Raw genomic sequence first — 26,676 nt, 5'->3', positions numbered from 1 at the left:
ATTGCTTATGTAACAAATCCCTGTTGGGTATAAAGAAACTGTAGCCAATTTTAGGTACTGATACAATATATCTATATAAGGAAATACTAATATATTCTAAAAGTAAGATCAATAGATAGATTCACATATGTAATATACCCAAAGTAATTAGATGTAAAATAAATTTGTAAATTAATGTATAGCTGGATATCAGTACCAGTGTAGATAAAAGTGAAAATATGAACGTGTGAAAAAATCCTAGTAAAATCCTAATGACAGGAGATGACACATAAAAACGTAAAAAACATATAGGCCTCGATTCAATTCAAAACAATGCTGAATAGTCCTATTAAGTTAGAGAATGGCAGTTCTTGCAACTTAACCTGGGCATTTGGTCGTGAGAACCGGCATTCTCAAACCAAAGTGCTGGCTGCGAGGCTGTTAGCGCCGCACTAAGCCGGAAACAGCCACACGGCTGGCACTTTAGTTGTATTTCTCCTTGCAACCTCAGGAGGGTGCGAGAAGAAATCCTTTAGTCAGACCAAACAGTGCGCTGAATTGAATAGCTCCAGTAGCTCCCTCCCAAGGCTGCTCAGCATCTCTGTGAATTGAATCACAGCCAATATGCAAAATGAATTAGAAATGCCAAAAAACAAAACTCAGAGCCAGCTGATCCACATAGGCTCTGCATATATGCTGATGATTAAGTAAGTCCGGCTGAAAGACCTTACGGTAGGTAAAAGTATGTGTAGGTGGCTGAAGTTCTGTTGCCGATATATAGCCCTGCACCTGTTGTACTGAGCTTGGGTCCCCTCCGGTATAATATGCGCAGATTCAGTCTGTGTTTAGGGATGCGATAGCAATGTCAGGCAAGTGGCTCCTTTTTGTTTACTGCTACGGAGAATAAACTGTCCTTGCTTCTGCCGGCTGGAAAGTGCACGTGTTACTTTAGGTCTATAAGTACTCAGAGCGATTCTGGTCCTGCTTCTGCGGGAGTATAACACGTGGCAAGAAAACCCTACTGAGAAGAATATAGACACTCAGCTCCAGTGATGGTGTAGCAGAAGTGTATGCGATGCAAATGCAACAAACAACTAATGCATTTCACCCTGCTGGGGGCTTTCTCAGAGATGGTGTGTACTGCTAATTCACCAGTTTAAATCCCCAGGCTATAAGGGACTGCACATTCTGATTGGATTTCAGTAAAAATACATACAGTATAACACTTATGGGTCCCAAAGACCGTCCTCTCCTCTTAGATACAATTAGATACTATAACAATTACGGTCCTCTCCTCTCAATGGTTGGAATGCACTTTAGTAAGCTTGTGGTTCCCACCATTGAAGTCAATGGGGGGAACCCCTCATTGGCTGAGAGGTGGAGGTTCATCTCTCTCAGCCAATGAACATTCAGCCAATACATTTCTATGGAAAATGCAGAGACTGGAGCATCAATCATGAAGTACCATCCTTAGAAGACAGGTAGGTCCATGCTTCTCGTTTTTTTATTTTAAGAAGACCGTGGATGCCTACAGGGAACATTTATAGGCTCAGGTGTCAGCTGACTGCTCAGTTGCGTTACAAAATTAATTAAAAAGGTATTGTTTATCATCCAGTTTATCAGAAAAATTTACTATAACTGCAATAACTTAGCAGCTTGTGATTGACAATACTAGTATTTATACCACTCACACATAGGCATGTTTTCAATGGGTGCAAGATGTGCAGTGCACATGGGCCTCCGGTTCAGTTGGGCCATGCACCTCACACCCTGCATCCAAAGTATACTTACCTCACTGTGGAAAGCAAGTCCCTCCTCCATCTTCCCAGTGACATCTTCCCACTTCAGCCCTAACTGTGTGGAGTTTGTATATTCTCCCTGTGCTTGCGTGGGTTTCCTCCAGGTACTCCGGTTCCCTCCCACACTCCAAAAACATACTGATAGGTTAATTGGCTCCCAACAAAATTAACCCTAGTGTGTATGAGCATGTGGTAGGGAATATAGATTGTAAGCTCCATTGGGGCAGGGACTGATGTGAATAGCCAAATATTCTCTGCAAAGCTCTGCAGAATATGTGTGCGCTATATAAATAACTGGTAATAAATAAATAATTAAAATCTTCAGGAAGATGGCATTGCACTGTGACAGCAAAGACTGGCACTGTTCCAGAACCTTTACTCTCTAGTGCCCATGTGTAATATTTCTGAATTCAGTGGAAAGATGATGACATGGAGGAGTAGGAGGGACCTGCTTGCTAGAGTAAGGTAAAATGCTTGTTTGGGGGGATCCGCTGCTCAGATGAGGAGTCCTTGAGTGTTAATATGCACCTACAGTACACTCACAATAAAGTCACTGTAAAAGATAAACTATTTAAGGATTTGTTGCATCAGTACCATCCATAAGCGACAATGGGTCAAACTGATTGCTGAATATGTATATCAGTCAAAGCATTTAATATTATAATTATTTCACTATATGATGTAATTGTTTATATTCTTAATATTTACCATGAATAAATTAACAGACCAAAATTGTAAGTTATAGAAATTGTTTACATGTTGCTACTGTTTACAGTTGTTGCTGAAAAACAATGAAGCAGCACTTTGTTTTATTTTTAACAGAGATACAAGGTACTGTAAATCACTTGAAATGTTTAACATGACCTTTTGCTTACGCCTAAAATTATCTATCTATATATCTATCTATATATTCTTATACAGTTACTACAATTTCAGCGCAGACAAATAAGTTCATGTCTAACTCAGAAGTAGGGAAAAAAATAAAAACATGATTACTTAAAGTATGATTAAAAAAAGGAACTATGCAAAAAAATTTAAATAAACAATTAACACAAAGAAAAAACACCATACTGCAAAATAAACAACATTAAAAGCTCTCAATTTAGTTTTCTCTGTAATTACCTAGTGAGTAAAGAAATAAAAGCTTGGAAAATCAATTTTATAAGAAAATCAATGCTTTATACATTTAAAGAGATCACATAATTTTAAATCTTCCTACAAGGACCAGATGCAGAGCCCCATCACCTTCAAAGTACAGTGTTTCAATAATTTTAAATTGTATTAAAATGACAAGACTCAAACCCGACATTTTCCTCTAAATTGGAGCAATCTTGAATATCTGAAGCTCTCCAATAATTGTAACTATCTCTTTTTTCTCAAATTCTGCCAATTTCTGTAATGACTCTGTTATGCTATTGGTTGTTCCAAATTTTTTTTTTCGTGTTCTCTCTTTCAAGTTATTGAATTTTAGTAATTCAACTTTTATACACAAAATGATTTGGAAGTCTTAAGAAAATAAAATGTAAAACTACGCAGTCATTTAAGGAATATAAATGTTATCAATTTTGAGACTACAGCCGTGTTATGAGTTTCACATTGAATTGCATTTCCACCCAGGAACTCTGCACAAATTATGCAATTAAAATAGCAAGATCCTCTTCAAATTAGAAAAGCAAATTGTTACATATCATAAGTAGGTGGTTTTGTCTTTAATGGCAGTCACTCGGATGAATCATGATGTACATTATTTTATATCAAAGTACAATGAAACACACATTACCAAAGATAATCTGCATAATGTCTGGGAAGGGATCTGAAGCCTCAGTGCAACAATGAATGCTGTATTTAAAATGCAAAACCCAAAGACGTTATTATGTTTTTGATTTCTTGTGCCACAGCTTCTCCTGATCTGTTTTATTACAGTAACAGTACAATAGACTGGGTTCTGCATGTGTGCTGCTACGATAAAGAAGCTAGAGAGGAAATAAAACTTAATTTTATACATAAATTGTTATCAAAGGGATCATACAGTAGCATAAAACCATATGAAAATAAGACTTATGCTGCACCACAAAAAGGGGGGATATATTAAATAAAGGATTACATATTAGTGACACATGGGGAGGGGGGACACTAAACAGTGAGGGCCCATTAACACTGGGGGTGAGGGCTCTGCCACTGGAATCTATTACCACTAAGGGGGAGGGGGTTGATAAATCTGGGCATTTTTTGCCACTGGAGGGGACTATTTTTTGATGGGGGATGGGAAGCAATAATACAATGAGGTCCTATGGACTAGGGAGGGTGCAAAACAACCCCTAGGTATAGTTTTTTTTACAATAAAATACTTTTGAAGATATTTTTAAAAATACTTTTTATACTTTATTGAATAAAAAAAAACCTACAATTTGTGAGAATTTTTTTGGGGCACAAAATGTGTCAGTTAAGTGGTTAAGCAAGTAACGCATTCAGTAACACATTTCCTAGCACTCTTTGTATGTTATGTGTAAGGGTGACAGTTAGATTAAAATAAACTACACTGCAGTCTCACATATTTTTTGTAATGACCTTTAATGATTAAAAAACTCTCCTCACATAGGGATATTGTAGAGAGCCATAAGCATAATTAACCAAGCACTACAAATAAACAACACTCCACCATTTCAATAATACTATCAGAAAGCATACAATAAAATTTGCTTGATTTTTTTTTTTAGATTATAATTTAATATGCTGGACTGATTGCTCAGAAGCAACTGGACAATTTTGTATATATAAATAGACATCAGGAAATAGCTTCCCTATGTTTATCAACCCTCAAGCATGCTCTTATTTTTTTTACGGAAAGGGAATAGAACATGTAAGTAATACATATACAGTATGTGAGTATATACGCATGAGATGTCCATTTTTCCTAAATCACAACAGGATATGTCAATTTTTTCTATGCATATTACTGCTTTAAGAAAACACGGAAGCCCTGAGAAATTACTCTCAGTCTAACGAGTTCTACTGACTACAGACATCATTAGGGGATGGCTATAGCCTGAGGCTGTGCATGAACTTTTTCCTCTAACTGTACACTTTATGTATAATTTAGCTCTCGTGTCTAAATTATTCAAGCAAATAGTGAATGAAAATAATGGTGTTCGCTGAGACCTAACAGAGTACTAAAGAAATACTTTTTATAATGTCGATTTACATTTTTAAGCCTCTTTTATCATAAAAATCAAATGCACTAGATTATGTATGTCTTTGGATGTCCTTAATGCGTGTGTGCTTTTTTCTAGAAGTAAAGATTGGGAGGTTGAAAAATCAGTGGAAAGTGTGGAAATCAGATTAGTTACAAACGGTTTGATTGGCATTCTGGCAGTGGGCAGCTTTGTTAAAGAAACAGTAAGGACCACTATGCAGTGCAGGCCTGCAGCTCACAGCATCATCCATTCAATCTGCAGGTAATGTAACGATGAACTCCAGGTACCCTAGAGTCCAGTATTACATTGCTGCCACTCCCAGTAAGTTTTAAATAAAGTTACTATATATATACAATGACTAACAATATTTAAACAAACATGTGCAAGTTTTAAAATTTTATCACAATTTTAAATATTTGGGATTAGGATTTATTAGATAGGCCTTTTTTGATATGCATATAAAACATCTTGTCAGTAAGGTGACCACTGAAAGTAAAGATGAGCGGTTAAGTTTTGCTGAAAACCGAATACAGCCAAACTTTTTGGGTTCCAATTAAAACTGAGTTCCGACTCAGATCACTTTTGGGGTTCGGAATAGAACCATCCCGGCTTGGGTCTTGGATATAAAACTGGATCTTGCGTGTTTTTAATTGCATGTAAGTCCCTCTCTCATGATTTCAGGTGACAAAATTGGTCAAAATTGACTGGAAATAATTGGAAATTACAAAAAAATTAAGGTTATAGATATTAATAATACTATAGAAACAGGTTTCAGCTGTTTTATATATTATTTAGGGAAATCCAACATTAAAACCAAAACACTTGAGGGTGGTTTTGACAAAACCAAATCACAAGGGTCTTCGCACATCTCTAATTGAAAGATACTCTAATTAGTCTAAACCTAATCTCAGTCTAAATTACTGTGCTGTAAGAGCAAGGTTAAACTAGGGACAAAAATACATCAGTCCACATTCATGTACAGTATGTGCCAAAGACTAAAATAAAAGCAACAGAGGACTCCATTATTCACTAGGGGGGAGATTTATCAAACATTCTAAAGATGTGTGCTATGGTCAATACCTCTAATTGTCCTCTTTAGAAGGTTTGGTAAATCTCACCCATGGGTGAGATCTTATTTGTATCTAACAATTTTGACCAATTACTATAGTGGTAGCCAGGTTCTATGTATGCAGTGGCAAAAGCTTGCAACTGTTGCTGACTACAGTGCTAGAAGACAGATTTAAGGGAAAATTGATCAAACCTTCTAAAAAGGAAAAGTGGAGGTGTTATCCATATCAACCAATCAGTTTCTAGTTATCATTTATCTAGTACAGTTTAAACTGTGATAGCTACAATCTGATTGGTTGCTATGGGCAACATCTCCACTTTTCATTTTTAGAAGGTTTGATACATCTCCCCCTAATTTTATTAAAATCTTTTTGGGCTAAACAGGCACAGAGGGGAGCCATTATGTTCTACCCTTCAACCATCACCCATGACAGGAATGGTGAATAGAATCTGCTGAGCTAAGTGCTGGGTGGCTTTGGAACTGATCAGAGCAGTCCAGGTAGTTTACTTTGAGAAAACAGTTTTTAACTGATAATGGTCCCAACAGCCCAAAGTTATTGCATTAATTTCTGCCCACTACCTGGTACAAAAACAGCCAATGTTATCATTGGTAGATGGTGGCTCCTCATGAATGAATATCTAGCTGTATCATTGGTGATGAACTTCCTGCATTACTTGGAAGTTAGGTTAAAAGAAAGAACATAATGTTTTAACAGGACAGGTACATTTTAGGTGGGTCCTGTCTGGACTGGGGATTGATATCTGCAATAGCCACCTGGGTTGGGGATCTGCATTCTATAAAAGCCATTCAGATGTTTTGTATACCAACCACTAAGATTGGGGTCTTGGGAATTTTAAAATAGCCACTACTACAATTGGTGGCTTTCCTTTTTACAATAGCCACCACGTTTAGGGGTCATTGTTGTGAAATAGCCGCTAGGCTTGGTGATCTCTTTTCTACACTACCCACTAACCTTCTCCATCAGTACGCATATGGCTGATCCTGCGCAGTTGCAGATCTCTTTCTTTGGCACATGGGCAGAATCCGTGATATGCACCTATTTCTGCAGATACAGTACATCCGTCTGCAGAAACAGGTGCATATAGCATCGGTAGCCTGTTTTATACATTAGCCACCAAGGGGCATATCGCATTGGTAGTTGTTTTATATATTAGCCACCAAAGTGCATATAGCATTGGTAGTCTGTTTTATACATTAGCCACCAAAGTGCATATAGCATTGGTAATCTGTTTTATACATTAGCCACCAAAGTACATATAGCACTGGTTGTCTGTTTTATACATTAGCCACCAAAGTGCATATAGCACTGGTAGTCTGTTTTATACATTAGCCACCAAAGTGCATATAGCACTGGTAGTCTGTTTTATACATTAGCCACCAAAGTGCATATAGCACTGGTAGTTTGTTTTATATATTAGTCACCAAAACTAGTGGACTATTTTAAAATATGCCACCAGGATTGAAGTCTGCGTTTCCACTAGCAACCTTAATTGGCTGTCAGCTTTTTGGACCAGCAACCATCTTTAGGTGACTGTTATTTACTGTACACTTCTTACTTGAGATCTTAACTAGTGCCAGTTTTTTTAATTTGACCTCTTTTTGTTTAGTACAGCATATTAAAAGCCTTTAAAAACCAATCCCTTCCCAAAATGACTCAGGAGAGGCACTAAGACTTGAGATGTGCACACTAATCAGCTATACTCTTCTAAAGGTTACAGGAATAATAAATATGATGATAATTTTACAGGCTATACTCACTGGGCAGAAGGCAACTTTGATTTGAAAATGGGGAATGTTACTTTAAAACTGCTTGCAAAGAAACAAATGCACAAATTTGCCCATACGGTATGTGAACTTGTATGCATCTTATGGCGTGTCCTGCAGAATATGCCTAGGGCTAGATGTACTAAGCCTTGGAGAGAGATAAAGTGGAGAGTACCGACCAATCAGATTCTTTTTACAGGCTGTTTTTGAAAAATGACAGAAGCTGATTGGTAATTTATCGCTCTCCAATTTGTCTATCTCCAAGGCATACCACTTGGTTTGCTAATAGTCGGCCATATCACTGCACCCTTGTATCCACCCTATAGTAGAAGCAAAAACAAGCACCTCCAATCAGGCGTACTTACTGTACATCAAACACTGCATAGCCAACAATTGTATCAACACACCCTCATCATGCTTCACAGAGCCGACCCTAGGCATAGGCATTATAAGCAAATGCCTAGGGGTGGCTCAGAATGCTAGGGGCATTCCTCCTCCTCCTTTCCCCCCCCCCCCGCCGCTGCCTGCCCCTAGCCACTGCTTCCACCTACCCCAGAGCTGGCACAGCTACCCAGTGACTCTCTCCCCCTGTGCGCTGCCGCGACCGGAGATCTCCGATCGGGCAGCGCAGCAGATGGTCAGACGCCCGGCTCCTTCTCTTCTCTCTCCCCCCGGGCACCAGCAGAACCCGGAGGACGGAGCTCACTCCTGAGCTCCAACTTCCGGGTCCTGCAGTGCACTATGAGAGCAACGTCATAATGTCACTCCCATAGTTCCGAAGAGCGGGCGCCGGGGACGGACGTCAGCAGCAGGCACTGGAGCGGAAGCGGGGTTTAAGGTAAGGATGTTTTTTTTTATGTGTGTCTATGTCAGTGTGCAGCGGGGGGACCTTACTACCTGGGGCATAACAGGGGCCTTACTACCTGGGGCATAACAGGGGCCTTACTACCTGGGGCATAACAGGGGCCTTACTACCTGGGGCATAACAGGGGCCTTACTACCTGGGGCATAATATGGGGGCATAACAGGGGCCTTACTACCTGGCGCATAATATGGGGGCATAACGGGCCTTACTACCTGGACCATAATATGGGGGCATAACAGGGGCCTGCCTTACTACAGGGGGCATAATATGGGGGCATAATGGGCCTGCCTTACTACAGGGGGCATAATATGGGGGCATTACAGGAGCCTGCATTACTACTGGGGGTATAATATTGGGGCATTACAGGGGCCTGCCTTACTACTGGGGGCATCATATGCGGGCACTACAGGGGCCTTACTACTGGGGGCACTATTGGGGGTACTACAACTGGGGGCACTACAGGGGCCCTTACTACTGGGGCACTGCAGAGAGCATTACTACTGGGGGCACTACAAGGGCATTACAACTGGGGCACTACAGTGGCCCTTACTACTGGTGGCATTGCAGGGGCATTAGTACTGGCAGCACTACTACAGTGGGCATTATTTTTAGGGGCATTATTACCAGGAGGCATTGTTACCAGGGGCATTACTACAGGGGGCATTATTACTACTGGGGGCACTGCGTAAGGGGCACAATTACAGTAGGCATTGCATAAGGGGCACCATTACAGTGGGCATTTAGTGTTTTAGAGGAACTACTGTGGGTAAAGTGTAAGACCTAAGTTAGGGGGGCCTTTAAAAATGTTGCTATGGGGCCCAAAAATTCCTAGTTACGCCCCTGGTGTCTATGTATGTATGGGTATATATATATGTGTGTGTGTGTTTGTATGTATGAGTAAATATACTGTATATATACATATATGTGTGTGTATGTATGGGTATATATGTGATGTGTGTTTTTATGAATGGGTAAATATATGTGTATATGTGTATGGGTATATATATGTGTGTGTATATATGAATGTATGGGTATATGTTTGTATGTGTGTGTTCGGGATATATATGTGTGTGTGTTTGTATGTATGGGTATATATATGTGTGTGTGTTTGTATGTATGGGTATATATATATATATATATATATATATATATATATTACCAGTTACTAAGCACCTTCTAGTCTGTCTATTAATTCTGTGAAGTGCTGCCTGACTTTAAAGAAAGTGCCTATGGGGTCCTTGCATTTTTTTGGACTCTGGAAATAACTTCTGTATATATATATATATATATATATATATATATATATACATATATGTGTTTGTGTATATATACAGTACAACATGTTATTTTTGGCTTCCGCATATATACAATAAGATTGGTGGTGGGATTATATGCTAGGGGGCACCAGTCAAAAATTTGCCTAGAGCACCAAATTGGCTAGGGCCAGCTCTGATGCTTCACCCATTACAGCCCTGTTAGGTCTTTTTAGTTGTAAGGGTAGGTGCAATGGAAGTGAGTTTGAGTCTGCATTACCAATTATGGAGCATGCGCAGTGTAAAAGAAATTATATGTTCCACCAGCATTCATACATTCAACAAAACAGCCCCCTTATGTAGATAACACCATGTAAAAACATTTTTTATTACACTTAATTTAATTTACTCAACTGTCCTTTTGTGCACCTGTAGTACAGTATGCTGGACGTTAACAATCTGGAAAAGGTTAGAAAGGTGCAGATATGTGATAATGTAGAAGTTGCTGCTAACACTTCATCTGAATAAAGTGCAGAACTGTCTGTGTACAAAATTAACATTTTATCAGACTTATCTGTGACTACTCCGCGGACCTCAGTGTTCCATCTTTGGGAGTTTAATTAATGAAAGATAAGAAAAGCTTCTCTGGTAATTTGTAAATTCTGTGGTGTTGTTACCAGTTGTTGAGCCCAGGGGGCTATCCATCAGGCTGCTGCAGATGACTTTGATATTACTCTCTAATTATTTGGACTACTTTCCTTCGCCAGACATATACAGTTACCTGGAATTTTACGAATTGAAGCAATCTGGGTCTCAACTCTCAACAACTGGAAACAGCACTTTTGGATTTACTTATTATGCAGATAAGATCTTTAAAAAATATATATTTTACTAAGGGACTATTAGCAATCATTTTGGAAAATCAGTGAGGACTGCAATCAGGGCTTTAACTAGGACTGTGCGAGAAGGGCAACTGCCCAGTGCACAAAGCCGGAGGGGACACACATTTAATGAATATTTTACTTTCCTTTAGCTTAGGGCTGGGGGGTCTTCCTTCTTCCCCAAGCGTTAACACCCAATACTATTTTTATTTTATACACAGCCACCCCTTTTATAGCTTTCTGTATGTTTAAACTAAACTTGAATTGAAGTGAATTTTGATGCTATATTCCTTTAACAATTTGTTTTATGAAATAACGCAAAAAAGTCTGAATATTCCAATTACTTTTATTTCTAAATTCTATAGTTAATAAAATATATTTGTAAAATAACATGAAAATATGGTCGTTGCATCTCACACTCTTATGCAGCATTGAAGTATAATCCTATGTTATCCTAATCCTTTCCAAGATGGTAATAACCAGTAGTTCTACACAACGGACATGAATGCTACTGTATGCTGAAGATGGAAAAACATGTTTTTTTTTTTTCAAGAATACCTAATGCTTTTGCAACCAAATACCATTCTACTGTGCACAATAGTTATTTACAGCTTAAGGGGCCTATTCATTAAATGTAAAAATTCAATGGAGATAATTAGCTTTAGAACTCTCATGGAGTTCTAGCTAATTATAGGTGGAATTCATCATTCCACCTCTCCATAAGTATCTATTCCGAAAAGCTGTCATTTTTGCGATGACAGCTTTTCGGGAAATAGATACTTTTCCCTCTCTACACTACCTTATCGCGTCTGGAAACAGTGCTGCGCATGCGCTGTTACATCTGTAAAACCAGTGCATGCGCAGCACTGCCTACAGATGCGGTAAGTTTCGGACCCCCCCCCCGACCTCCCCCCCCGACTTACCTGTCTGCGCAGCAGCCTCCGGCTCCGTCCTGCTGGTCTGTCATGTGGTTTCCCTGCAGACCACATGACAGATTAGAAAAAAAAATAATTTTTCTTTTCTTTTTCTAAACTTTCTTGTGCTCTGCTGGGGAGCACACATGACAGACCAGCCTCCGGAGCCTGAGGACGGAGCAGAGCGCCGGAGGGACTTGTCGGGGGACCTGCACACGCTGATACAGGTTAGTGGATTCTGCTATTCGCCACCTCACAGTGGCGAATAGTAACTGCATCAAATTCCGAAAATTGATAATTTTCGGAATTTGATGAATACCATAATTTCCACATCCCCATACTAATGTATGGGGAGTGTGGAAATTAACGCAGGGGGACTTAGCAAGGAGATATCTGTGATATCTCCTGTGTTAAGTCTGTTCATGAATACCAAAATAACGTTATTTAAGGAAAATGTCCTTAAAAACGTTATTTTAGTGTTGATGAATAGGCCCCAAAGAGTCTATTTTTGAATATTATTATATTCAAATATATTTATATTTGTACATGTGGGACAGGATATTCTAACATCAAAATTGGATTGCTGTGAAGATTGTGAGTTTCTAAAAATGCTCAGAAATAGTTTGTGCTTGGTGTCAGATTAGGGCCCACAGTAAACAATGTTATACAAGCTCATTGTAATATATTTAGCTAATTACACATATTGTGTGTCTTAAATGTGCACTAATCTAAATTATACACCTATCCATGTGATGATTTTGAAATATCAGAGGGTAATAAAGCCAAATTACAACCAAGACAGAACAAGTACCAGTAACGACTAATGCACTGCAGTCACATCCGCTTTCATAAAAGTGGTTGTGGGAATATGCAAATGCTAATCTCAGCTTTCCCTTTGAGCAGGAAGGTGTGATGGAGTGTACAAGTGCTGAGACTCCCACTTTCAGGCTGCGTAGTCTGTGCATTTGCATTGGAGATTGAAAACCACCAACATTGGCGCAATATCTTCAGGGCCGTAGAGAGCCTGGCCGGGCCCAGGTAAAGTAGGGGGCGTTGCACATCACGGGAGGCGTGGCCACACCCCCTTGACAAAAAAATAACGAAATCACTTTAGCAGCGCGCTGGGGAGGGGGGCACTGTAAGCCCCCCCAGCCAGGCGCTAAGTGGGGGGGTGCGATCAGTGTGATCGCTCCCCCCCACAGCCATAGGAGACTGCTCCAGCTGCTGCAGCAGCCGAAAGCAGTCTCGCACTGCAGCCCAGCACAAGCTTTGTGCTGAGCTGCTGTGAGGAAGGGGGGGCGGTGACCCCGGGCCCCGCTGGGCCCCTCTAGCAACCCCGGGCCTGGATAAACTGTACCTGCTCCCCACCCTCTCGGCGACCATGAACATCATTCACACCATCAACGATTGCGGTATCCTTGGATCTACTCTATCTACTCTCCTCTAATCCAACTAAACATGGCCTCTGAAGCATTGGATTTGCAGCAGTGCTCCCAGACTCTCCCATAACATGCCCATGAAATGGCTCCTTTTTGCGATCACTATAGGTCAACACCCTGTCTCCACCCTTACGCGCCCGGTGATTGCAAACCCCCTTCCCAAGTGTTAGCGATTCCATACGCAATTGCGAACAGCATAGCTCACATTGGTTCATATGTGCGCAGTAAGGGTATTTGAGACAAAACATTGCTTAACTGCGTAAATATCAACACTGCGTTCATCTGAGTGTCAGGCCATCCTTACAATACTAGCTTGTGACATCTTATCAGGAGTTGTGGTACCTTATCACGAACTGTTTTCTTTTCTCTAGCACACCACGCAAAGCCACGCAAATGTCCAGCTGGAAAGATAGTAAAATCAGGACAAACCTGTACATGTCCTCTTGCAAAGTTTGCTTAGACTTTTTTTTTTACTAAGTATGTTACATTATCTTTATAGATTTCTTGTCAGCTATGTCTGTCTGTTAGCATGGTATTTTCTTATCTTGTGACAATGCTGTTGTCTGTATATGAATATATCCAATGCAGAGAACACCTTAGAGCTTAATCGTTTACCATTGCTCACACAAACATATGGCTAAAGGTACAGAACATTAATGTATCTAGTAAAAGTGGGGAGGGGGTTGTGGAGGTCTAGAAATTAAAGTCAACTTAACCGTTTTAAAAATATATCTGAAAAGTTCACTCCCCACTAATTTCACAATAAATGAATTATGTTGGCAGATCACATTTCCATTCATGTAGCTACACAATAATACTGATTGTAATAAAGTTCCTCATAAAATCATAAATCAGAGTTAATGTTTGTTTTATGAGAATGTTAGCCCGTTAGCTATAAAGCTGCAGTGGTAATCTCCCAGCAGTGAGGTTTAACCATAAAAAAATATGTAGCAGCCATGAGGTTGGTGATAACTCAGCAGCAGACTCCTAGCATAAGTCAACTACGACTCATTAGTACAGCATTCGGTTTAACTGTCAAACTGGAACAGTACACTTGGTTGTAGTAGAACATATAGAGACATTGCGCTCTTCTTGGTCAGACAAAGCATATTTAAAACTGATCATGAAATACAATTGCAATTGGAATCTGGTGAAACTAGAAGAGTCTGTGCTGGGTGTCTGGAACTCACTGACTGCCAAGGCCAGATTAGTGGAAATGCTGAAAGGTGAGTCCGAATATGATCTAGTAAACTGTTAAAGAAGTAATGAAATGCTCTACCAAATAACTACAGTACTCAACTGACAATACATTTTGTTTCAAAAAGGTAATACATTTTTTTTTATATTAAGTTAACATTTTTTAAATTTGCATTCAAAAAAGAGGTGTCTACCGCCCAGAGGCGCAGAGAGGGGGAAAGAGCGGGTACTATTTACCTGGGCTCGGGCTTGCTGGAGGGGCCTGGGTTCGATGCCGCCCCCCCTCCCTCTTATCTATTAGCAGCCCAACACACGCTGCTGTGTGCTAGGCTGCAGTGGAAGACTGCTATCACACTGATTGCGCCCCCCCTGGGTGAAGCGCCGCTGCAAAACATTTTTTTCCCCCAAGGAGGCATGGTAACAATTCCTGTTATTAGGCCATGCTCCTTTCCCCTGGGTCCGGGTCAGTTCTCTATGGCCCTGCTAGCACCCACCATGTCTATATGTTCCCATTCTAACTTTACCCCCAACCCTAGGTGGAAATAGACCACCTAGTGGCAATAGATCCACAGTGGTATTACCATAGCACACTTCTAGTGGTAATAGATCCCAGTAGCATTTTTCCCACCCACCAGTGTCCATAGGTCCATGTTGTGGTACTAGTCCCCCACCACCACCAGTCCCATGTGACATCCCTAGTGGCAATTCATCATTATGGGGCATTACCCCATTCCAAACGCACCTCAGTGCCAATGGATCACCCCCCCCAGTGGAATTACCCCCCCCCTCATTTCCATCATGCAGAGAGCAAGCATGGTTTGTCAATCTCTATGACAAACAATTGCTAATTAGTCAACAATAATAGCAGAGGTTCAGATACTTGACATAACTTAAATTGTCTGTTATAATGAATGTAAAAAAAAAATAACCAAATTATAATGCCCCCCCACACACACATTAGATAAATAGTGAAATACCCTCTTTTATATTTAAATAAATGATAGTGTCCTGTTAGAAAAATAGTAAAGAATGTATTATTATCTGCTAAATTTTTAATTAGATATTGCCATTCTACTAAATAATCACTAAAATCTATTTTCGTTTCTGCTCTGACAAAATCCAAAGGGAACATGGATAATCCAATAAAAAATGTAAAAAAAAAAATTGGATGGAATAGACGGATCCCTATGAACACCCAATATAAAATTAGATAATCTCTAATGAGCTCAAATACTTATTAGCAAGTACCCAGACAGGAGCTGTCTCTTATATATTGAAACTTAATTTAGCATTTTGTGTTATCCATCTTCAGTTTGGATTGTGTCAGAACAAGCAAATAATGTATTTGAGGTAAATATTTATTATGAGTACAATCATTTTTCTTTTAGAAATTATGAGAGCAAAACATTTTCAAATGTTTACACTTATACCCATCGGCCAGTGATGCCAGGAGGGACACGGTGCTGCTCAGTATTAGACAGTGCTGTCTATGGGCTCTATTTACTACAATCCGCATTGGTAATGCAGATTGTAGTGTGATATTACCTAGTGAATTCGCTTTGCGAATTCAGGCAATATCACAGGGATTTACTAGCAATAAAGCTCTGTCCCTGCTAATCCCCTTCGGAGCCTTATCACGGTATTTTCGCAAAAAATACCATGATTAAGTGCCCGCGCATGGACTGACCGGTCGCCGCTGCTACCCCCCTCCGGTGCTAAGCCCTGCCCCCCAGCACTAAGCCCCGCCCCTGCGATCGCGGACCCCCCTCCCCCCCGCGACCCCCCCTCCCCCTTGCGATCCCCCCTCTCCTTTACTTACACTTACCTGCATGCTCCAGGCCTCCGGTGATGTTCTCCATTCCACCTGATGACCGGGCAGCAGTGCACTTTGGGAGACCAGCTGACTGGAGGGGAGTCATCACCAGAGGCCTGATCACCGGTCCCTGCAGTCAGGTGAGTAACATTTTTTTTGACTATTTTTTTTTATTTTTTTTTACAGTAATCAGCTTGCGGTCTGTTTAGACCACACAGCTGATTACAGGGACTGACTCCCGGCTCTGCTCTCCCCATTAGAGCAGGGCAGGAGGCCGGTAACCGGGGGAGACCCTGGATAATGCCACCTCCAGGTGGCGTTATTATCACAGGGCTTCCCCAAGTATTTTTTCCACATTTATTTTTAGTAACTATGGTCAGATCACATTTCCCATTACAGTTATGGGAAATGCGATCTGCTTACTAAAAATAAGTGATACTTAGGGGTTGGAGTAGAATTTTACGAATTCTACTCCAATTGCCCTGTAATAACTATAGGTGATACTAAAAAAATGTGAAAAGGGTGTGAAGACACCCTTTTTCACATTATTTTAATAAAAATAATGTTGATAAATAGAGCCCTATGTGATATGGTTAGAATTCTAGAGGGCTCTGCCGGATGCTGAGTAGACTGTACTTTTAAACAGTTGAAGGGGTAAAAAAATTTTTACAGTCTTTATATACTGTTGGCCTGATTCTGGGAGTAAGCTAAAAAAAAGAGCAAGTAACCTTAGTAAAACTATGCTGCACTAAACTTGGGGGAGATGTAAAATGTGCAGAGATATTTAGATTTGAGGGGGGCATTACAAACTAAAATCTATATTGCAGAGTAAGGATAAAGTTGTCCAGCATTTGTGTGCCACATGCAAAAGCAGCCAGTATTTACCCTGCATGAAAAAAAGCATTTGCATTCCTTGCAGTGCAACATGGATTGTCCAGGTGCACAGTTACCAACTTTTTTTGCTTTACTCTCAATTCAGAATCAGGCCATGTATCTGACACTAATCACAAAAAGGGTTGTGACCATGTACAACTGGGGGCATACTGAATACCCCGGGGAAGTGGCCAGCACTTCCAGAGCTCTCCATTGCCCCCAATTCTCCTCCTCTCCCCTCATGTAATACAGCATACTGTACCTAGCCAGTTTATTGTGAGTTGTATTGCTCTTTGAGTTTTTGGATTTTAAAGTTATCTGGACGTGTTTCACAACTTTTGCATATAATAATAATAATAATAATAATAATAATAATAATAATAATAATAATAATAATAATAATAATAACATAATAACAATAATAATAATTATTATTATTAGTGCTATTATTATTATTATTATTATTATTAGTGCTATTATTATTATTATTAAAATTAATAGTGCTATTATTATTATTATTATTATTATTATTATTATTATCATTATTCTAACAAAAATAAATGTGTAACTATAAGCACAAATCTTAAACGCCCATTTTTAATTTATTTAGACAACGTTAATTCTCTGGGGCTCTTGCAAAGTTGAAAACCTGCCACTTTTTTACATAAAAGCATGTTAGCTTAGAATAAATGACATTCCCCTATTGCTTCAATCTGTCATCAGTAGTGCCTGGTATGCCCATTGTATTGAGTACATGACCAGTATAATCATAAACTTTTCCAGATTGTTTGACAAATTATGGGGCCCATTACAGTAAATTCATAATTCCTATGACCCGTTCATATAACCCTTTGAAGTCCTAGTTGTCTTATATAGATTAACCAACCTAGAAGATCTCCTACATTTTTTCTTTCGCTTTTACTTTGCCTCCCCATTCCCTCAACCACACCGTATTCCCTTCCCTCCCCTCCTCTCCCCTCCCCTCCCTTTGCCCAACACACTAAAATTTATCTTTTGCCCAGTCACTATGTACAGTTTGAGTCTCCCATATCCAAAATGCTTGGGACCAGGGGTATTTTGGATAACGGAATATCCCGTATTTTGGAATATTTGCATTTAATAATGAAATATCTTGGGAATGGGACCCAAATATACTCACAGAATGCATTTATTTTTTATATACACCTTATACACACAGCCTGCAGGAAATTTTATACAATATTTTCAATAATTTTGTTGCTCAAACAAAGTTTGTGTACAGAAGTGAAATTCATTTATATTTCATATACACCTTATACACAAAGCCTGTAGCTCATTTTATACATTATTTTTAATAATTTGTGCCTTAGACAAAGTTTGTTTACATTGAACAATCAACAATCAAAGGTTGCATTATCTCAGTCATGCCAAAATTATTCCGTATTTCAGAATATTTGGATATGGGAGACTCAACCTGTACTACTTTTTGCACTGGATTTGCTAATTCTTTGCTGATTTGAATATACCTCTACTTCTGTACCATTTCTTGTTCATTGAGCTTCAATAGACATTCAAAAAAGGAACATAGACGTTATTTCAGATGTAGCAAACTTTAAATTGCCATAAATTTAATATGTCATTCATTTCAATGGCATGTACAGTATTAACTTAGATTGCAGATGTAACAAACTTTAAATTGATATCTATGTAATTGATTGTTATTTACATATATTTATAATGAAATTGATATTATTTAAACATTACTGCAGTAAAAAAAAATATCTCTTTTTTTATCAAGATCAAGCAATGAACATAAGCCTGCTATGTGGTATAATATGCTATATGAATGCGCAGGCTGGCTGGTGTATGGTCCTTTATGGTGTATATACAGTATATCATGTGGTTGACCAAAATAACCACCTCACTTGGAGAGCAGTCAATCCTCAGTTCTAGATGTTAACTATTCTATATGTTTTTTTGCAATCTATTTATAAAGTGGTTGTTTGTCTAACTGATAAAGAAAAGTAGCTAATAAATTATCTCTGTATTACCTTCTTTCTCATTTTCTATGGGTAGGCACTACTCTTACACACAGGCCTGCTAAATTCATAAAACACTTCTATATAGAAAACTAGAAGGACAAGCAGAAACATAGACATCACTTTCAGTCTAAAGCAAATATGTTAGGTCCAGACAGATTTGGGTAAGTATTCTAACCCTACCCTAACCCTAACCACCCTTCCACAGCCTAACCCTAACCCACCCCTCCTACAGCTTAACCCTAACCCCCCCTTCCCACAGCCTAACCCTAACCCTGCCCCTAGTGGATAACCCTAACCCTCCCCCTAAACCTAAACTGAACCCTAAGCCTCCCCCTAATCCTAATACTTACAACCAGAATGTATCGGTATTCTGACCACTGGGATGCCGCTGTCGGTATTGTGTCCATCGGCATCCTGACCATCGGGATCCTGACTACAACCCTGTATGAGGGCTTTATTGTAGGATTATAGATCTACTATATAAAAGTGAAAATTTGTCCTTCTGTCTTTCTATACAAATCCACAGTTTACAAGCCAAGATCTTGAAATTATACATACGAGCGTATTAAAACACGGCCGAGGCAACTAAAAGAATGTGAAATAGAAATTAATTACTGTTAATTTTGAATTCATTAAAAAACCACGCTCATTGTGGGGCCTCATGGCATATGGGTAGGGCCTCGGAGCGAGCATTTTGTGTTGTCATGTTTTGTCATGATCTTAATGTTTGTTATCAAAGAGAGCTTTAGCAGGCTTTCCCAGCATTCTCAGCTGTCTGACTATACCAAATTACACAACAACATTTACTTCTTTCTTCGAACTGTGTCAAAATGATGACTTTGCAAGGACCCTGCTGTACTGTGAGCTGCCAAAATATTACACATGGAATGCTTCTTGAAAAGTTTTTATGCGCAGAAAACAGGGAGTCGCTGTAGATGGTCATCCTGGTATCAGAGCAACAGAAGCTCTTGGCTGTGTTTACACTGTACATCTGACAAATTTTGAATGCTTCTATCTCCGACATTTGCTTTACACCGTTACAGGTCCTACTTCCTTCGAAGACCTTAGGACTGTTGATGGGGAAGTTTGTCACACTTTTCGTGAGGCCTGTCTAAGGAGAGGTTTGTTGGAGGATGAGGTGTAAACAAACATTCTTAAAATCCCGGGCAACGCCGGGTACTCCAGCTAGTTATCTATAAAATATAACAATTGAATGGGGCTTTTAATTTTTCCCATCACCATTCCTGCTGTAATTATTGATTGTGCAGTAATTATTCCACATCATTTATAGATTTAGTTGGACATCTTCTTACTAATATCGCAGTGACTATTCAAAGTTAAAATTTTCATTGGTACTTTCATGGGGCCATAAATTAACATATATGTACTATAATATGTTAGTCACATTTGATTATTTTATCTTTCTGTTTTATTTGTGGTTGACATATAATTTCGGCAAAGAACCAAATTTTTAGTGTTGTTTCCTTCAAAGGGCGGTATTCAATTAGTTTCGCACCCACGATAAAGTTCTGCCTGCCGGACTTTTTGCCTGCATCGCGTCTTTTGGCCATGGAAACTTATCATGTGCATCTCCACTATTTGCTGTATTCAATTTCAAAAGACGTGAAAACGGCGACACGCAAAGTCAGAACAGGTGGAAAGTGGTGTCAGAATCTGGGAAATCAGCCTGAACCCCCCCAAACAGATGCAGAAACATTGGGGATCAATGTAGTAGTGCCCTATTAGTCCTAATAAAACTGTTTGGGGTACTTAAGGTTGGTACAATTGCCTCTAAGTAGCGTCTTTGCACAAGTGGTGAATAATGGCATAAAGCAGTACTTTTTGGAGAAAATAAGTAGTTCTGGCAAATTTGGGGTACCTGAAAATGGGTGCAAGCATCTTTTATTGTCTCTAAAGTGAAGTTTTAATAAAAGTGAAATTCCTCTGTCATAAAAGCACCTGCAATCCTCAAAACACTTGGCGCCTTCTTAGAGCACCCCAGAACCTTATTTTGCTAGTTTTTGAAGTTGTCCCCCACTTTCTGGAAATTTTTGACACAGTTGTCCTTTGGGGGGCTGTCCCCAGGGTTTTGAGTGTTTTTCCCACCTTTGCACCTCAAAATAACAAAATACACTTCTTTTCCCTTGTTATTCAGAGGCAAATCTTTTTCGCCTATTACATTGCATTGACTTTCCACGCACGCGTAAAGTATTTGGAATTGAATACAGAGATAAGTTGCCGATAGGCGAAAAGTCGCAATCGGCGATACTTTTTTGTGGATATCGGTTTTTCTGAACTAATTGAATACGGCCCACAGTCTTTTCCAAGCTATGACTAATTACTTTATATAATTCTGTCTTTTTTTTTAAAGTCTTGTTTGTAAGAATGAAATAAAGTATTATAACTTTAAATGTCTGCATTTTATTAATCTGATGATAATCAGTATTAATCCTCGAGGCCTAATTTATCCAAAATATTTGTAACTATGAATCTAAGATATAGGTAATAGAAGCATAGCCAGCGTAAAAACTCAAAGTATGTGAATTTACAAGTTCATTATGATATTGCTATTTAGTACCTGCCGAGCTTGCATTATGTATTATTCAATTCATATATTATTGAGCCCAAATCCTTCTTGTCTCATTAGAAATGTGGAATATTGCTTCTCTTAAATTAAAGTGGTGCCTCCTTATTTGACTAAAACTACATTACTGGAAGCCTGGCATGATAATCAGAAAACTGCATTAGGCAGGTAGTACCATGGAAATTAAAAAATAATGAAACAAGAGTTCTCTGTCAGGCTTTGTTTGATTGCTTGAACTTCAGGAGTGTGGATTCGTTGCTTTGACTTTAAAAGACAACGGCAAATGAAGATGACAACATGAGAAGGAAATTATGCGCTATAATAGGTTCCACCTGTACAGATCCAAACTAATTTACATGGTTTCAGAAGAATTAGAAATTTGTACGGCAATTAGTCTGTTCTAGATTATGTGCCATGTGAACTGATACTACTCTAGAGAGCGGTAGTGTTAAAGTGATTATAAAAGACAATCTGCTGGCCTATGCAAACATTTTTAATTATCTGGAAAACGACATTGCTTATTTTAAAGTCTCCGCTGTGAACTCTGACCGATACCTTGCATTGGAACCAGATATCTTGAATTGCAGTACTTATAGTATTTATTTGCATAACATTTTTTGAATTAGTTGATTCTTACAGAATGTTACCCTTCCAGGCCTTGGAACCTTCAGATTTTTACATTTTAAATGGAATGTCCTAAATAAAGAAATGCTCAGTGATCCTGCTTCTGATTTGATTACATTTGTGACTATAGGCTCTGCTATTTAAGTAAAATGGGGACTGGAATACGCTGTTGCACAAAAAGGTCAGAAGGAGTGTCATTTATACTGTATAAGGATTGCAAAGTATTAATAAATGCAGTTTGCTTGATTTGGATAAAATATATTCAGTAAATGGAGTATATTGTTATATCAGTAATTCTCAGGATTCAAGAAATGTAATAAAAAATACAATAATGAAAACCGTAATTATCAACGAATTATTAGAGGCTATCAGTGTATGCAAACATTAATTATTTTAACCATTTTCTTGATGGGGCACTGAGTTTAAATCCTTTACATGTATTACTGCCTATATACATCGAGATTGTGCATGCATACTGACTCTACCATGCTCCCTCACTTGTCTAATTGCCTGGCAAACATGTTAAATGCTGCTTTTTAACAGCAGGGATTACCATAAATACTGTACAAGGTTGTCCATAAGTGTGGAAACACCCATATAAAAAGGAAATGAGTAAGGAAATATTAATCCAGTGTCTACACATATGATATGGGATTGGGGGGAAACTTTTTAGGGTATGTCACCAGTATACCAGCCATCTTTAAGTTGGTCATGTGACATATCAAACAGATGCAGAATTTCATAAGAAAAATGTATATTTATTCTCGAGTTTTAACTGAGTTTTTTTGCAGGTAGTGATATTAATGACAATAGCATTAACAGAAACATAACATGTTGAGATTGTCTTGATATCTGGAGAACAAAGCACACATGCTATTGCAAATGATTTCACCCAACGTCACCCAAATAGGCCACCACTTTACTCACAGTGCAGTTGCCAAACTCCTTGCGAAATTTAAATAAACCAGATCAGTTGCAGATAAACCAAAAAGTGGACGACCAAAAACTGTTACAGATGAAGCAACAACTACTGCTGTGCTGGCATAATTTTCAAAGAGTACTCATTGTCTGTCTTGTGAATTGTGGGGTTAGTCGTACGGCCATTTTGAGAATGTTGTCTAGACATAAATGGCACCCCTACAAGATTCAGATGTTGCAACACCTTACCCTGACTGTTGGGTGGAGTTTGCATACTAGGTAACACCACAACTTCAACTGAAACCTCATTTTTCACACCAGGTATTGTTTAGTGGTGAGGCACATTTCTTCGTCAATGGTGAGGTAAACAAACAGAACCACAGGTACTGGTCAGAGACAAACCCCCACTGGATGCATGCTTGTAGCCTCGACAAAACAGTTGGTATGGTGTGATTTGTGGGGTACCCATATTGTAAGACCATTCTTCATTGATGGAACATTAACAATAATAACATTACAAGAGGTTGTTAGATGAAGATATTTTTCCCTTGTTATCAGAGGATGGGTCATATCCTAATTTCTTCCAGCAAGATGGTGCCCCACCTCATGATGGTCTCATTGTCAGGGAATATCTTGATGTGCAGTTTCCCCAAAGGCGGATTGGCCATAGAAGTCCAGTCCAGACCATTGGCCACCAAGATCCCCAGTTTTAACTCCATTGGATTTCTTTCTGTGGGGTTACTTGAAGGTTTGTGTGTATGCTGTGAAGATACAAGATCGTTATCATCTGCAAGAATTAATTGTTGATGCTTGTGCTCAGATTCAGCCAGACATGTTGGTCAAGGTTCATCAGGAATGGGAAAAGAGAATAGCCTTAACACTGCAACATGGTGGACAGCACTTCAAACATATCCTGTAAACTTTATGTTAAAACTTGAGAATAAATAAAGATATATTAAAACAAAGAACACCAATGTTATGAAATTCTTCATCTGTTTGATATGTGCACACATGAGTTCAAGGCTTAGGCAAGGCTCAAATTATCCTTGAATATGCACGCAGGAAACCAGTGTTCAATAAGATATGTAAAGGAAGCAAAATTTCTAGGATGGGCGCTGGCTTGGGTTGTGATCCCTGGTCTTAGCAGCCTATGGGAGTGCAGTGGTGTGTTTTTTGTATGAGTTTAGTCTTGGGCTGTGAGCCAAACCCTCTTTGTCCAGTCTTGTCACAGAGACAGAGCTAATTGTCAATTGATTTACAGTGCCTGTATTATGCTTGCCTTCTCTATTTATTCTTTGATTTACTTTCTCTATTTTCTAATCTATACCTTCATTCATCCCTGGTCCATTTTCATTTCCATGATTGCCTTCTCTATTCTTTCTTTTGATTTACTTTCTGTCTCTAATCTAATTTATTACTTCAATCTTTCCTGATCCTTTTTTTCCCTTTATCATTTCCCTTCCTCTTTATTTCTGATATTCCTGTTGGTGCCTGGGGTGTAGTGCCCATTGTCATGCTTAGTATGCACTGTCCAGACTGCTGCATTAACCTCCTCTCCATCCACTTCAGCAATGCAGCCATGACCCTCTCTGCTGGCTCTTCAGCTGGACCCACCACAGCCACATCTGTCACGTGTGCCACGGAAGGGTCAATAATAGCAACGGTGGCATCAGAAGCTGCCACACATTTCCCCACTAATCAGTAGCACAGGGCAGAACTCCTGGCACCGATACTGGCAGGCACTGACTCCAGCCTGTGACCTACTCAAGAGTCCATGATGAGCCGGACACATGCATTAATGAGGCCGCTTGCCACGACCTTACCAACACTGGCCACAGAGTCACTGGCATGGTAGGGCACCTTTTAGGGTGTCCCATGCCCAAATTACTCCCACAAATTCACCTCTTCAGATGGCCAAGCATGACTACCGCCATGTTACTGAATGTGGGTGGGGCTTAAGTGCCATCTTGGGATGCATACAGCAGAATTATTAAAAATCCTTCATGTGGGCCCTAGGGGTATTTCTACCCCTGCTTTGCCTGCAACACAGGCAGTTGTTGCTTCATGAAGCTCTGGGTATGTAGTGCAATTAAAGAAACTAAGGGACTGTGCTAGACCATAAAACGGTGCTCACAAGTTGCAGCTGAAGAACCGTGGATACACTTCCAAACACCATTAATTATAACAGATAAAAATGAGAAAAGTCTTCGTGCATATCTTGTTCATAAAATGAAATTAAAATCAATCTAAAGACACGGGTAACTTTACTAAGGATTGAGTCTAATCGAGTTTTTTTTACACTCGATTTGCATCACCGACACTCAGGTGATTTGATGTTTCTGAAGCTCATGAATTGAGTTTAGTTGTGACTGAGTTGGCTGATGACGAAGCAGATTATAATATATCTCCCCCAAGTAGTGAGTATAGATAGAGATTTCTCACCCAAGTTTGCAGTGTTTTCTCTCTGCCAAACTCTCCCGAACAAGCAGCCTGAACATATCAGTGAGATATGTGAAGACTGCTTGTGTGTTGTAAAAAAGTTAATATAAATATTTTTTTATGTAGGGTCCCCCCCAAAAAGTATAACCAAACCTGGACTGCTCAGCCAGTACTGGTTCCTAAAAATACGGAGTAAATAATGAGTAGGGTTACCCTGTATTTTAGGAATCAGCACTGGGCTGCTGAGCCTGTCCTGGTTTTAATAATGGGGGGAAAAATGCATAAGGGTCCCCCTATATTTAAAACCAGCACCAAACTCAAATCCATCCGGGGTGTAATGCCTCAGTGAGGGGACCCTATCACCAAGTCACGCCAGCGAAAGCATTATCACCCCAAGCCGATCAGCCCAAGCTGGAAATCTCAGGGGAGGTAGGAACCACCCCCAATGAAAAGGTCCCCACTCTCCTGAGCACTCCAGGCTTAGTCTTAAGCCTAGGCTCTTCCCCGCACCCCTGGGCTGTGGTTACAGGGGTAATAGCAGTATCAAAAATTAGAAACTATTGTCTTTTACCATGGATTGGATCTACAGGTGCCAGCATGCCTGCCCTTTGGCACTTGTGGAACTACAAGTGCCAGCAGGTGGCCAGCACCTTTACCTGCTGTAAAAAACCACAACACACACACCATAGAAAGTATAACTTTATTACAAAGACCTACCATACTCACACATACTTATCTGCTGCCAGGTGATCTATCCTCTTCTCCAGTAAAATTCCAATGAGTACATGTGACCAAAGATCCTATACTCACCTCCCCTGGTCTCTGTAGCATCCCCGGTAAGTCCCAAGCACAGCAGATTGTAGCCGTCTATGTGTTGTCACATAGACAGCTATCCAGCTTCTGATGGGACACCCCATGTGTAAAATGTCAGAAGCCGCACCCACCAGCCAATCAGCGGCCGCTAATTGTAGAGATGTAGAGTTGACAGTTTACACGTGGGGTGTCCCGTCAGAAGCCAGGTAGCCATCT

The sequence above is a fragment of the Taudactylus pleione genome, unplaced genomic scaffold, assembly GCF_031769625.1.
Source record: "Taudactylus pleione unplaced genomic scaffold, aTauple2 ptg000201l, whole genome shotgun sequence".
NCBI lineage: Eukaryota > Metazoa > Chordata > Amphibia > Anura > Myobatrachidae > Taudactylus > Taudactylus pleione.
The sequence above is the reverse complement of the archived record's forward strand: the minus strand, read 5'-3'. Positions refer to the sequence as shown.